This window comes from Poecilia latipinna, unplaced genomic scaffold, assembly GCF_001443285.1.
Source record: "Poecilia latipinna isolate Pla-1442-1.1 unplaced genomic scaffold, P_latipinna-1.0 Scaffold2280, whole genome shotgun sequence".
Lineage (NCBI taxonomy): Eukaryota > Metazoa > Chordata > Actinopteri > Cyprinodontiformes > Poeciliidae > Poecilia > Poecilia latipinna.
This window is the reverse complement of record NW_015114896.1, coordinates 44,730-59,951: the sequence shown is the minus strand read 5'-3', so window position 1 is coordinate 59,951 and position 15,222 is coordinate 44,730. Positions and strand designations below refer to the sequence as shown.

General features: G+C 39.2%; 1 long non-coding RNA gene across 1 annotated transcript in view; it reads right to left on the bottom strand.

The window, feature by feature from the left end:
* LOC106937122 (uncharacterized) overlaps nucleotides 1–15,222 on the bottom strand; it is an 87,782-nt gene that overhangs the window by 37,030 nt on the left and 35,530 nt on the right. The window contains exon 2 of the long non-coding RNA XR_001422319.1: nucleotides 12,642–12,763. This is a non-coding gene — a long non-coding RNA (uncharacterized LOC106937122). The remainder of the gene's footprint in view (nucleotides 1–12,641; nucleotides 12,764–15,222) is intronic.

Genomic DNA, 15,222 nt, shown 5'->3' with positions numbered 1-15,222 from the left:
TCAATGTGACCCGTTGAGGGGGGCCAATATGCTGAAGTGGCCCTCGGTGAAATTGAGTTTGACACCCCTGATCTAAATCATCTCACCACCATATTCAGCAGACAAAATGTGTTCATATGCTGCGTTTGGTTTTGTCCAAATAGGGAAGGCACTGTGTGAAAAAGCCAAGCATCTCCAGTTTGGTCTCAACTGTTCAAAGGACAAAGGCTTGGAAAACTGCATCCGAATATCCACAAAACGTTGCGATATTCAAGATAAAATGTATTGTCTGTTTCCAACTGTGGTGTCACGAACTTTGACCTCAACAGTTTCAGATGGAGCTCTATGATTTCTGGGATCCATTTCCCTGATTGTCCTGGAGGTCAGTTTGATGGGACTGTCATCTTAAAAATGTTCCACTTGTGACTAATCTCTGTTAAAAACGACTTCCAACAAATATTTGTTGTAGAACTTCAAACATGCTCCCAAAAGTCAAAGGTGATTAAATCTCAGACGACCTTGGAAAAGATTGACTAACATTCAGATGTTTTGATTCTGACGCAGACCAGAAACCCTCATTGCCATCCCCAACCAGTCGTCTCCCTCATATGGAGATCCCCCTCTGTGAACCACATTCCAGCTGACTAATAATCAGTCTTCTGAAGTGGCGATAAAAGAAAATATCCCCCTGAGGAAGAATCCCTTATGGCTCTTGCTATTGAATTTTGCTTCAAATGAAGCTGCTGCCAATCATCAACTAGCTCCCAAATGCACTTGAAGAAGAAAAGGTAGAGATTCCTAATGCTTAGCTAAACCCCTGCTTGCTTGCTATTGAGCCTTTAAGGGATAAATATTAGGAATTAGGCAGGAAATGCTGCCTGGAAACCGTTCAGGGAGCCGAGACTGAGAGGCGAACGGCCGCTGAAGCATAAACTTTGACAGAGTCGGTATGAGCCCTGCATAAAAAAATAAATCACTTGACTTTTAATGAGACTTATGGCCAGGGGAGAAAACACACCGACAGAAGGAGGGGTTGATGGACGGAGCTGTTGTTTTCCAGGAAGATGGCTGGAAAACAAAGGAGGAGGATAGAGGGGAAAATGGAGGGGCTGATTGGGAGAGGAGGGGGACAGGATGCCAGAGGGGCCACTTAAGCTAATTAATGGATCATTGTGCACATTCAGCGAGCGTGCACGTTGTGTTTTAAGGGGGCTTAAGTCTTCATCCATTAGACAAATGAGAGGGTAGGAGGGAGGCTTCAAGTATTAGTCTAATGGGCAGCAACACGCACACACTAATGGCTACATAAAGTAATCAGTCTCCTGGACTAATCAGGATTTTTTAATGAACATGCAATCTCTCACTCCGAGGCTACAAAACGCACTGATTGAATTAGAGCATGGCCCGAACCACAGCCGTGGGGTAAAGCAGCAGCAGGGGTGGCAGGGGGAGAAGAGGGATGTGTTTTTTTAGGGGGAAGGAGGGGAAGAAGGTGCACAGGAAGCTGAGCAGGTGATTTAGTTTGAGTGAAAGTGAGCCCAGAGCCCCAGTCGGTCCCCTCCCCTGTGTCGCACCTCGTCACTCAGATATTTATGCATCGGTTTTAACCCTTAACTGACGGCAACAGATTTACAAACTGACCCATCTACTCAAATTTCAGCAATACTTCATCAGTTTTTTTTTAGCTAAATATCCATCAAGTGGTAGCAGGGTGCTGGATTCACAGTCCCACATACAATACTTTTCACTCCCAACATGTGCTTCTCATGGTATGTGTCAAGTTATTTCTGGTGCTTTGGCTCTTAACCACTTCTTTTATCATGCCAAGTTGAAGAGCAAGTCTGGCTGCTGCTCCCCTCTCTGCAGGCAGTCTGTAAGCCTCTCTGATATGTTTTTAGAAATAATAATCAGATTCATTCTGGTAGATTAAAGCTCCTCGTGGCTCCATAAATACCCCAGCTCACCCCACACTGGCTGTCGACCACCTCATCAGTGACTCAAAGAAATCTCAACATTTCTTCTTTTTTTTCCCCCCCATTCAGTCCGAGGCGACAGATTAAACAGATTGAGCTCACAGCAGATCTCTGGGTTAATTTCCATTTGATTTAAATATTCACTCCCCTCTTTGAGGAACCGGAGCCCGACTGATATCTGAATCCGATCTGAAATGGCTCCTTCGAATCTCTGAGCACACTGCTGCCTGGAGAAAGGAAGATTTTTAAACGTACTCAATCATACGCTTATAAAAATATGGAAGACTGAGAATATCGCCGGTTTCCTGACAGGCAGAGACCTCTTTGAAATCTCAAACCCTAAAGTGAGATAAATGGAAGATGCTTTTCTTTATACTGAAGAAAGCCTAAAATGTAATCCTGTGTCATGTTGCTTAGCTTCTTTTTTTTTTTTTTCCTCAGCAAAGTAGCACAGAGCGTATTTAGAAAACCACAGTGAAATAAAATGTGTCGGCTACAACCACGGTAAAATCTGCACCAGCAAATACAGATCTGCATTTGAGCAGATATGAAGCTCAAGTTGTTGAAACAATTAACATGAAAATTTGTTTTATGACAGTCGCACTGAAGCCAAATTATGCAAATTCCATGCAAGTAAATGGATGACTAAATTTATAAGATGCTACATCATACACTAAACATTTTTTTTTTGGTCATCAAGACTAAATAAGGAAAATAAATAAAAAATAAAAACAAAAACTCGCTGATCTAGAATTACATCACTTAACAGTCGCTATTCAAAACGAGAAATTCTTCCTCCATGTACTAGTCTGATATTTCTAATAAAAACTTCATGTTTAAAAGATTTAACCTCATTTTTTATACATTGTGTATTCTGGTAATTCGGTTGTTTTAATTCTGATTTCGATACAGTGGTTCATACTTTTTATTTTTCTCTCATCTGGAGTTTTGTCTGGTAAAACAGAGGAAACTAATAATTCTAGATCTCCTGGTCAAACATTAACCCGTCTAATTCATCCATTAGCTTCAGAGTGACCCCTGGCTCTACTTTAGAGTCCTCTCTCTTTTCAACCGACTTCATACCAAAGAGATAAAAAAATAAAAAACGTACGTATGCATTTTAAGTTCTATACTGTTGATTTACACATCTGCTTCTCCATTCCCGATATCAGATGTGTTTATTAGCTCAGTTAATGTTACCTGCTAAGGTAACATTAACTGGCACGACTGAGAAAGTGATCCATGGTTTGGATCAGTCCGTCATTCATTCCCTGCAAGTTCTCCAAAATTCAGCCGCTTGCCTTCTGAAAGCCAAGTGACATAAACGCCTTATGCTGGTTTTAGCCTCTTTGCTTCGGATGGTTTTCAGAGTCTTCATGGACTGGCATCGGATTATTTTAGCGATCTATTAATCAGTCACATGCCCATCAAAGTGTTGGAAATGTCACACCAGCTACTTTTATACATTCCTAATGGGGGATTTTCATTCCTGGCCCTTAAGCTCTGGAACAATCTGCTGTTAAATCTACCAGGACTACAATGTCTTTAATATAACTTTAAATCCTCCCTCTCTGCAACAGGCATTTTGCACATACTGGTTTCTATTTTTTACTTTTTTATTTAGCATTCCTATTCATTCATTTATTGATTTTATGCATCTTTTTTCTTTTATTAGACTCTTATATTGTGCTAAATTTGCCCGTAGAGAACTTTGGTGTCGCTGCCGTTTTTAAATGTGCTCCATAAATGATATCGAACGATGCATAATTGGCTGGTTTACAATTAAACCAACCCGCAGCAAGAATAAAAAAAGCTATAACGATGCTGTAAAAATCCCCCATAAAGAGAAGTGTGAACATCTCCTCTGAGCCCTCTCTGCCCTTGTTTGACAAAATGAGAACACTGAAACATACTAGACCCTCCATGTTGAATTTCACCTTCAAATAATGATATTTTTCTTCTTCGCCTTCCTCCCATGTGTAGCATGTCTCACTTTCACAGTCAGTCTCTCCTTAGTGTTGGTTTTCTGGGTCAAACAGGAAACGGTGGCTCTTTCAAATTTGGGACACTGTCCAAATTAAAAAAAAAAAAAAAAAAAAGATGAAACTATCCAATGTGGGTCAACGACAAGACCCAATGACCAACCGGATGAATAATATCCAAAACATCCATGGTGTTTTCTTCTTTCTCAGACATGGAAACAGCAGACATGATATACTGTCTTGTTTTGAGCTGCTTGGGAAATAAGGTCACAGACTAAGATAACTTTCAGGGTGAGAAAAGGGCAAGTTGGGATTTACAAAGACACAAAAACATCTCAATCAGGACAAAGCGGTTTCTGTCAGCCTATAAAAAACAGCCAACTGTCAACCAAGCTAATAAGTTTGTTTTTGGAACTATTCAGGTGTGATTATTAACTTAAAATCTATCAGCATCTAGATTTCCTAAATCTACTTCAGTGTTTGGACTCGTGGAAAACCTGGGTCACTTTCTGATCAAATGTTTTCCAACTTTATTCTGACATTTCCATACATTTAAGTGAATGATAAGATTATACAATTAAACAAAGCTGGAGCAACAAGTTCATTGACACAAACACCATAGGAAGGCTTTAGCTGTTTGAATCCAGACTCAGATTGGTCTAGTGCAAAGCTCTAGAAAACCCAGAAACCAGATCTGGAGAACATTTCGCATTAGTTGAATGCGCTCCAGATGCAAGTTGGAACAGCAGAGGGATTTGCCGAATCTGCTCAGACCAACAAAACTGGCAACACAACCAAGTAAGATCAAATTTTTAACATTTGTTTTCTTAATATTTGCAAATTAACTCCGTATATTTGACTACAGCTGAGCCTTAGTATAAAACCCTAAGCAAATTTGTAAATAAAAATTATCCAAATTTCTCCTTATGCACACTGAAAACAATATTTTGTTATGTTCAAATATGATATGCGTTATATAAACGTTTTATATTTTGTAAGCTTGGTGTAGCCATAACAGATTTTGAGCTCTGGGCGGCTCAGAGACAAAAACCGAACTTTACTTTAAGCTGTTTAGTTTTAAATATTTCAATAAAGTCTAAATTGCAACTGAATTCAAGTTATTAAAGTGATGGCTAAATGATGTTTCTCACTCAAGAAACCTTTTTTCCAGGTATTCTCTCTGGAAGTTTGTCGTCATTCATGTGTGTTTTTGTTTATATAAAAGCAACCATGTTATCTTTCACGCTCTGTTTTTGCTTTTCGACTAATCACTAAAATGCATCATCTTCCAACCGCCTAGTCACTGTGAAGCTATGAATCCTGGCCTGTAAATAAAGAAACCCAACAACTCGGTACCAGCTCAGCTAATGCAGCTTCTATTACGGCAATTCCACATAAATCTTGAAGAGGCCATTTTAAAAGCATTAGCAACAAAGAGCAGAGTCAACAGACATGCATTAGAGCTGTGCAGGAAACATTCAGAGTCGTACATCACAGGCGTTGGTGGGGAGGGGTCAGAGGGCATTAGAGCGTTTCTCAACAGGGGGGATTAGAGACCTGAGGGAAACGAGGCAGGAGGAGGAGGAGGTCGCATCTTATTGTGTTTAATCTTAAGACAGACGTGAGGCCCCACCCAAGGTCACACACACACACCAACACACACACTTGGACAAGAAGATTAACCCTTTCAGCCATTTAAAGTCGAGGAAACGGAGACAAGTCAGAGAAACAATCCGAGACGGAGATTCCATCATCATCCTCACATGAACTCATCCGGACCGAGGGGAAGTCGGGAATATCAGAAACTTACTAGTGAAAAACATAATGTACAAAATAAAATATGGCCCAAACTCAATTTGAGGCAAAATCTAAAACTTATCCATAAGCAGCACATGACCAAATATTTAATTTTTAATGCAAACAAATATTTTTTTATGACTAATTAGAAAAGCATGTTGTAATGGGGAAAAAAGCATAAAATACAAACACCAAAAACGTATTTTAGCACTTAAAGTCCACCATATGCGACATATCGAGTTTCATTATAGTAACCTGTTTAATTCAGATTCACTAATAAAGTGTTTTAATGTGACCACAGACGGAAGCATTGCCCTTATTCTGGATGCTGCTGCAGTCGGGTTAACGGTGTGATTACACATGGCTGCTCCCTGGAGTCGGACTAACAGGAAGGTTTTTCAGCTACTTGACAGCAGAGAAGCAACACGAGGTAGGGGATACTGGGCCCAGTCATCTAAATCAGCTCTTGGGTTAATGTCGAGGTGCTGAGACATGTTTTTGTTTCCGCAGCATTTCCGTTTACAGGCACAATTTCCACAGTGCTGCACGCTCGAGCCAACCCTGGGGTTTGGACTTTTCCGCACTAAAAAAAGACGACAGCTGGAGTGTTACACCACTCTGACTTCAAGATTGCTGCTGGTTTAACATGTTTCTGCTGTGTGTGTGTGATTCACTGTGCATTGGGGCGACTCAGGCCTTCACCAGGACAGAGATCAGATAATCCCTCCTGCCCTTAATCCCTGATCGGGAAGAGGAACAGTTGGGAAACAGAGGGGGCCCCAACATGCTTCAAATGTTTGGGGTGAATAATCTCCAGCCAAAAATTTCTAAAGAGTGTTTACAAAAGTACTAAAAGCGTGGGTTTATTTTTTATTTATAACTGCTGCCGTTTGTCTTTCAAATATACAGAATGTTCTAGTAAAACTAAAGTTTCAGTTTTAAAAGCTACATCAAGTTTACGGTATGAGTTCTGTTGCATCAGGGACCTTCAGCAGTGAAGTCTCGTAGCAAGGTTATAAGTCGTCAACCAGCATATTTTTACTTCAAAAACAAATTTTGACATATTGAACTTTATCAGTGACGTCGCCTTGTTCAACTCACTGCAGCGCGTCAAGTAGCTGCAATGTAAACAGCTGATTACAGTGCATTATGTTCTTATTCTGTACACCATTACATAGAGACATAAATAGTTCGTCTTTTTTAGCACATACAAGTTAGATAGAGAAATTTTTCAAAATCTCTGTGAAAATGATCCTACTGCAAACTGAAGGGTTAAAATAGAAGAGCAGCCATATGTTCTTCCTGGGATTTGGTCCATCTGGTCAAAGCTGCCAGATCGGTTCATTTCAGGAGTGTAACAACATTTAACTGACGAGACAAGATCTTTGGTTTGTCAGAACAGGATAAGAGCTTGGCAATATCTTTTTTAAGAGTTGTGGTAAAGATTTAATGAACTACAAAGTGCATCTTCACAAAAACTTGATTTGTTTAATTACCGCTTTCTAGTTCTTGTCTTATGTGGCTCCAATGCCAACAGAAATCTTAAAAAAAATCTTACCACCTCTGTATTTTAACAAAATGAAGCCTACGTAAATCTCAAACTGTTTCAAAGTTAAAATATTTTAGGTTTTAAACCTAGAGCTGATCAAACCTAGTCAAGACTCAACAGAACTTTTCAACATACGAGATGAAAAGTTCAGTTTCATTAAACGCCAACGGTTAAAAAGCTGAGAGTAAAGAGATTTCATGATCAGTTAAAGAGCAACTTCCGTCCAAGTTTCAAAATAAAAGTCACAAACATGGATGCTAATACCTGCTTATGCTTATTTTCAAACGATTATATGCCAACAACAACTTTACAGACTTTTCCAACAAAAAGTTAATTTTGAGAAACGCCGAGACTTTTCACATAATCACTTCGAGTGGCGTCAAAACTGACTGGCTTTTAATATCCACACTAATCAGCAAAGAGGGCGTTTCAATAACTTAAAAGCTGGTCATTATTAATTCCACCACTACATTCAATCAATACTCTACTTTTAATTACTTTGAATGATTTTTAATCACCCTAATGATGCAAGTTTTCTTTTAAAATTCAGGCTCATTTCCCATTAACGCCAACTTTTACCAAAAGGAAAAGCTTCTCAAGCAGCTCGTAGGAGTTGGTGTGAAACTGATTTCATTAGTAATTTTAGGGGTGTTTGTTGATACTTGGCCTCGCAGAAAAAGGTGCTGGTTGGCATCCGATTCTCCATCTTAGCGAGGCGGGACAGGAGAAGCAGGAGGAAACGAACCGAAGCAGCATTTGGTACTTTGGTTTGGTTGAGTGTTTTTATTTGGCAGCACAGAAAGTGAAGCTCGACTGTCAATAAAACCAAAATTTGGCAAGTTGTGTCTGTTGTGCTGGAGCCAAGAGGGTCAGCCAGAAAATCTGGAAAGCTTTTATTTTCACAACCAAAACACCTCTTGAGTTGTAGAGATATGAAACTGAAAGGGTTATTTAGGCAAGTATCTGATTATTTTCCCATTTAGCTTTAAAAACACAGTTCCAGACAATTTCATTTTAACTTATTTTTTATTGAAGTTTTTTGTTTAAAGCCAATTTCCAGGATTTTTTTTGTTTTTGCTTTTCTTTTCCAATACAGTTCTGTCAACGAACCATGACCTCAATTCCTTTATATTTATAAACTTCTTAACTTAAAATATAATTTCCCTTCAGTAAATTCACAGCAAGTCAGGTCATATTATAGCACATGAAATGCACAAAAAAAAGGAAGTGAAGATCTTTGTTCTGACTATATGTAAAACTAATAACCTGCTCACAAGATCAAGCGATGAAAGAAAAAAGTTGTGTGGTGTCGTATCAGTTCTAGCCTTTTCTGCCGTCACTCGCATAAAAAAACAAAACAAAAAAAGACAAAAAACTGAAACAACAAACACATTAAATAGGCAGCGTCTGAGTTGGAGGCAAATATCAAAGACGCTCCCAGGTGGAGTTTGACGAAGTGAAGTAAAAATAGAAAGAAAGTCGGTTTTATGACTGCTCCTGTCAAATGGGACGCCAGGAGGAGAGCACACGGTTTCATCAACCCCGTTTCATCACGCACACAAAGAAGACATCACTTCCTTAAATTATTTTGAGATCATTAGGATACAAACATTCATAATTTACTGTCCTGCCTATGAATGCACACACCACCTGTAGCTCAACTTTTTAAAGATTCAGAAATGTATTAAACATTCACATCTCCCTGATAAATACGCTAAAGTAAATTGTACTGATTTAATTGATTAAATGTAGACAGAAGCAAGATTTATATACCAGACTAAATCTAAAGAAAGTTTGATGCTTTGCACTATGAAGTAAAACTAAGAAATTACCCTGTAAACAAACTGTCTAAGGCCTAAAGGATTATTGCTGTGAAATGTGAAGGATGACGTTGGTGGTGCTACAGTACAGCCACACAGGAGCTGCATTTCATCCCAACCATGATGAGTCTTCCTCCTGCAAGCCGCATTATGCGATGCAGCAACCAGTAGTGAATGAATGCATCTGGAGCTTTGACCCCCTGGTGTCACTGTTGAGCCTCACTTCACACTGGGATCCTGTGCAGTTTGGAAAACGGTGCACATCGCAACATTTGATTTGGCAGAGAAGCAAAGAGTCAAGAGACATCGGAAATAGATGAGCACCACGTCCAGAAAACATTACATAAATGTTGCATCAAACACCATTTCCATCACGGCAAAAAAGTGGAGGAGTTGAAGGAGTGCAAATAGCTCGGCGTTCACCTGCATAACAGGCTGGACTGGAGTTGCAGCACTGAACAAGAAGGGACAGAGCGGACTGTACTTCTGGAGGAAGCAAAGATCTGTGAAGGTTTGCAGCAAGAAGCTGCAGATCTGCTGCTGAAACCGTCATCTGTTGGGACTTAAAGTTCAACAACCTGGTTCTGAAGAGGATGGATTCTTCATAAAAATAAAAATAAACTGTATTTTGATTCACTACAACAGCGCATCTTCAGTCAGAGGCTACTGATCGCTGCAATACAGTCTGCTACAGGAGATCATTCCTCCCTAAACCCAGCATCCAACAACTCTGAAAGAAATCTGACTTACAACAACTTTTAATTTTCTTTTGAGATCAAGAAGGTATTTTCTCTTATACTGAATTAGGGTTCCAGCCAGGGTGCACCGTATCCATTCCAGATTACTGTTCTGCTTATTGATTTTATCCACTTCAAATGTGGAAATGTAATTTGCAACCATGTGCCATATTGCTTGGATCTGACTAGGACATTTCATCAATCATAACATTTTCCTGAGGTCGAGTCAGCATTTAATGAAAGGAAGTTTGTGACAGGATGATGAGGAAACAAGTTGCAGGATTGGAAGACTATACATTAGTTAAACAAAAACAGAAACATTGAGTAAACAAGGACATCACACCCCGTCACCACATCCGGCCTCCCTAGAGGGAAACTCTCACAACACCACCTTAAGGCTTTACTAGAGTTTGAGCAACTTGGAGGACTATTACTCATGCTGCTTACGAGTCTGCCGACTTTCACTTAGAGATGTACGTCTACTTGGAGAGGAGCTAAAAAATGACTGAAAAAGAGAATGCAGTGATTCCTCAAATATATTCAAGCAGTTTCTGTTTCCTTGCCGTCCCTGAGAATTAAATTTATTCAAATGGGGTAAACAACAGATGATCTCACTTTGCTTTTCTGAAAAACAAGCATCACTGTTTTTCTTCTTCTGCACACGATCTGATTTTGTGTTTTCTTTAACAGCCGTTTGTTGGGTGATACCCTTTGAATGGAAGTATTATTGTCACTGTGGGCGTTGCACAGTCGCCTCCGTCGCAAAGAAATCTGGGCACAACAGGCACCGAGAGCGCCAGCAGACTGACGGTGAGCAGGTACAGGAGATGAGATTTATATCACAAAGTTCAACATTAACCAGGCAGAACACAGGAGAGAGAGGTACTAATGTAGCCTGAGGAGTGGTTTCTATCCAGTTACATATCCAGAAGCAACAACAACGTCTTTACCTGCTTAAAGTATTCACACAAAATCAGAAATGCATATACAAAGTGGTTCCACTTTAAAAAATGTCCGTTCTTTCTCAAACGTCAATTATGTTGATGGTTTCCAATCAAGATCTCCAATCTAAAACATTTTCCACAAACTCAATTCTGAAAATATACATTTCTAAAATATGATATCAAAATATTCCCCAATCCTTCAGACGTGTTTTAGCAGCAGCTCCAACAGCTTTCATCTTAATAATGTTCTGTTACATGCTTTTAGAGGGAAATATGTGAAGCAGAGGTACCTGGTGATTTATCACATGAAAACCTGTTTATTATCTTTCCAGGCTGTGTGAAAAACACTTCAGCTGCAAAAAGATGAACTGAATATCTTAGAGTGGAAATAATTTTGCTGAAAAATGCCATGATCCAGACATAATGATATGAAGAAATTAACAGCAGGAACTAAAGCCACTAGTTTTTCAGTGACAGATAATACCTTGCTGTTCTTTGTGCAAAGGTCATGACCTTTAAACTACTGTGTAGAAACATTTTTCATGCCCCACATTTCTACAAACTCTTTTTTCTGCAACAAACCTAAACGAGATTCCCTTGATGTTAATTAGCGACACTAAGCCCCTAAACGAAACTCCTTTCACTTCCCTTATAAAATGCAGACGCCGAACCAACTCCCATCTGAAAACACTATTTTTATCTAAACCACTGGATGCAGTCTTCACCTCCATCCAGAAATGAACTGAACTGTGCTGCACGCGTTTTTACAAGTTCAAGCAGGTCTTTAACCTTCACTTTTCCCGTGAGATCTCTGCAGCGATCCAAAGTAATCTGGGACTAGTCCAACTCCACCAACACACACACACACACACACAGATCCTGTAGATTATATTCACATTCACACAGAGCAGGATTCATAGCAGGCAGCTGTGTGGACCTTCCACTAAGATGCAGCACGTGCCTGTCTTACAGCAAACTGGTTTTCTTGGACTGAATTCAGGAAAACTATTGATTCTAAACAATGATCTACAAAAAAAAAAAAAAAAGAATCGCACAGAGAAAGATGCCATAACTAACCTTGTGAGGAACACCGTTCTGTCCAGTTTGAAGAAAGAAACAATGCATTCTCCATGCATGAACTGAGATTCAGCATAAACAACCGGAACAAAGCAAACAGCCAGAACTCGACTCATCTCTCGTTTTGTGTTTTCTCCAGTTGACTTTAGGGTGTAGCAGTTTGAGATTCATGCTTGAATGAAGCTGTAAGCATCAAACTCTAAGCCAAACACAGAACTATAAGAGCAAACAGTCACTTTATAAACCATCTAGAACACATCACTGCTACAAAACACCCAACAACTTATGTGAATAAATCATGAGCACAATATGCATGTCAGGTCTGGTTCCAGCTTCCTCTCGTCACACGTTGAGCCACTGCACGAGAAAATCTGTGCCATCTGTGTATGAATGTGCACATTTGTGATTGTGAATGGATGAATGTGTCTGGATGGTCAATATGGGGCTATAAAAATTCAGTTTATCATTTATAAACAGAGATTTTAGTGTTGGTAGGAAATACCACTGGAATCACTGGTTTATACGTCAGTGACTGATTATTATATATTTTTTCTTTTCTTCTTTGTATTGTTCTTGTTCTGTCTGTTTATGGACCATAACTGCGTCTAAAAGAGGATTGATTGATTGATTGAAATACAGTCGAGCAGTATTTTATTCCAACACAAAACATGTTTAAGATAAAAGTTCTGATACAGCAGGAGTTATCGATTAAATCAGGAGTAAGATTCACAAACTTCAGCCCACTAATGTCAAGAAACGCACTTATAGGAGCAATCTCCTTACCTTGAACATGGGAGTGTCAAGCACAGGCAGCGTCGGAGCAGAACCAGTGACGGAGCGAGACGCTACCACAGCCAGGAAGCGAAGGCCGTTTCCGTCCCGATTGTCCCTGTGAGTTTAAAAATCTGCAGAAGAGAAGAAGAGACGGTGCCAGGAGTGAAATCAGTGTTATTTTACTTTCACCCCGATTGTTCCCGAGAACTGGGACACGCATATCAGAATACGACTCCGTGGCATATCAAGTTTTGATCCGAACAGACAGCAGATGAAGACGCTGGGCTGATCATGCTCGTGGTTGGAGCAAATATCAGGCGCCACTAAGGTAAGCTAAGGTAGTTTATATAGCACATTTTCAGCAACAAGGCAATTCAAGGTGCTTTACATCAATTAAAAGGAAATACAAACAAAACGACAAACCATAGGAAAGACAAAGAAGAAAAAGCTAAATCCTTTAACACCAACTAAAACGTGTCAGCGGCAGATTGCATCATCACAAGAACTGGGTGGTGCTCTTCTTTTCTAGGATCATTTGTCGGTTTTGAACACTGCATGAACATTTCCACATTCGATGAGCGGCTAGCAGAAGCAGGTTTAATGTTGGTAGGCCTAAAAACAGCTTGAATTACTAGTTCACAGAAGCACCATGTTTGCACAAAGTACAAGACGTACAGTTTTTAGTTTGCAGCTCAATTCAGCACTAATTCACAACGTGTCATCTCAAGCACACTAGAGTTGGTTTTCTGTGTTAGAGGAAAGTGTTGCCAGTAGTCAATGATTTAACAGCTGGAGATGGGAGAAAATACCCAAATTAATCAAATGGAAACAAAGTAAAATGTCCAAATTATACAGAGTTAATAAAAAGCTACCAGTCATTTTAAAATTACAGATTAATTCATCAACATTTTCTCCTTTGAAGTTATTCTGACTGAACCGAAACATTTTGATTTCTAGTTCCTCATTTTTGACTTTCTGAACAATCAAGGTTTTTATTTTCATTACATAAGTATTAGGTGACAAGAAGTGACACTTTACACATATTTCTGCATGTTTGTCACTTCAGGACATGAAACTAATTTAGATACAAGTCAAAGGAAACAAGTTGACACAAAACTCAGTGCATGGATGGAGTTTTTCATTAATATCCAAACCTGCATCATGCTGTATAAAAAAGTGACAAACATTTCAATCTTTACCCCAATTTACCTACAGGCATATCTGGTCTTGCTTCTCAAAGGTGGCATTGATGGAGCTGGTGTGTGAAAAGCTCAGACTCTCTCATAAATGTTTCAAGTCTCTGCTTTTGCATTTCACTGCAAAAACCAACAGTAGCCTCAGAGAGAAAGTAACGGGTTTGCAGAAATGTTTAAATATCTAATAAGCATCAAAGTCAGTAGATCCATGTTTTCTCACATATAATCTACATCTTGTTCACCTTTTCACACATGCTACAATCGTTTCTTTTAGAGAGAGGGAATATTATTTAAATAATGCATCCTGTCCACCCAATGGCAACAGAAACGATAGACACTGCTAAAATGTTTCATCCCATGCAGATTGACAAAAGTAGAGCAAATTAAAATCTGATTTATTTTGCCACCTTAAACATCTTCCATTGCCATTTGAAATCTGAATTCATTCAAGACATAAAAATCAGGCATTCAGACCTCAAGTCAAAAGTGACTCCAGTTGTATTTTAAGACTTGCAGTTTTCTTTTGCTCAGTGCTAGAAATCCCTTTTCCTCAGTATGCTTACTGTGAAACAGACAGATGACTGCTTCATGGTTTTTATGTATTCTAGATGCAGACTTTATGCACCAAAGCAGCTCTTTGAACTGAGCGAAAAAATTTAACCACCTGAGTGAGAAGTAAAATCCTGCTGGTGCTCAGGAATCAGACCTCCAGCTCGGTTACAGATTGGAGGTACTCAGAGTCTGCTAGCGGCAGCTCAACTTCCAAAGCAATAATATAACATATTAAAGTGGAACTTACCGCAACTAAATGTAGTGAAATAAAACCGAATGGGCTGCTGAGGGAGTAAGCTTGTTTACCCTGATAGATTGCAAATGAAAAATATCTTTAAAATCATTTGATTCTGTAAAAACAAACAGAACAGCTCAGATTACAGAATAAATGAGCAGAAAACGGGGAAGTGTGCCTCACTTCATAATTATTTTACATCCGGTTTTTATCTTATGAATTTCACACAACTTGCATAATATGTCACTGTGTTTGTTGCCATTAAGTGGAAGCCTCACTTTGAATCTCAGCTCCAATTATCTGCCTCGTAAGGCTACAATGAACTTATAGTGAGCATGAAATCTCCTTGCAATCAGTTAGCAAGAGGCAAAGAGTTTTTCACCATCCACCAAATCCTATTTGTATATAAAAAATAAAACCGTGAAAAACTGATACATGCCCCAGATTTTAAGAAAAACAAGCTATTGAAATCAACCTGCCTCTTTGCAAAAATAATACAGCTAAGATCAGTGATAATGATTCAACAGCTTCCTCACATTTCTGCAAAACATTTTGTCGATTGGAGCAAAACAAGCGGAAGTTTTTTCAAGGGACTCCATTGCATGCA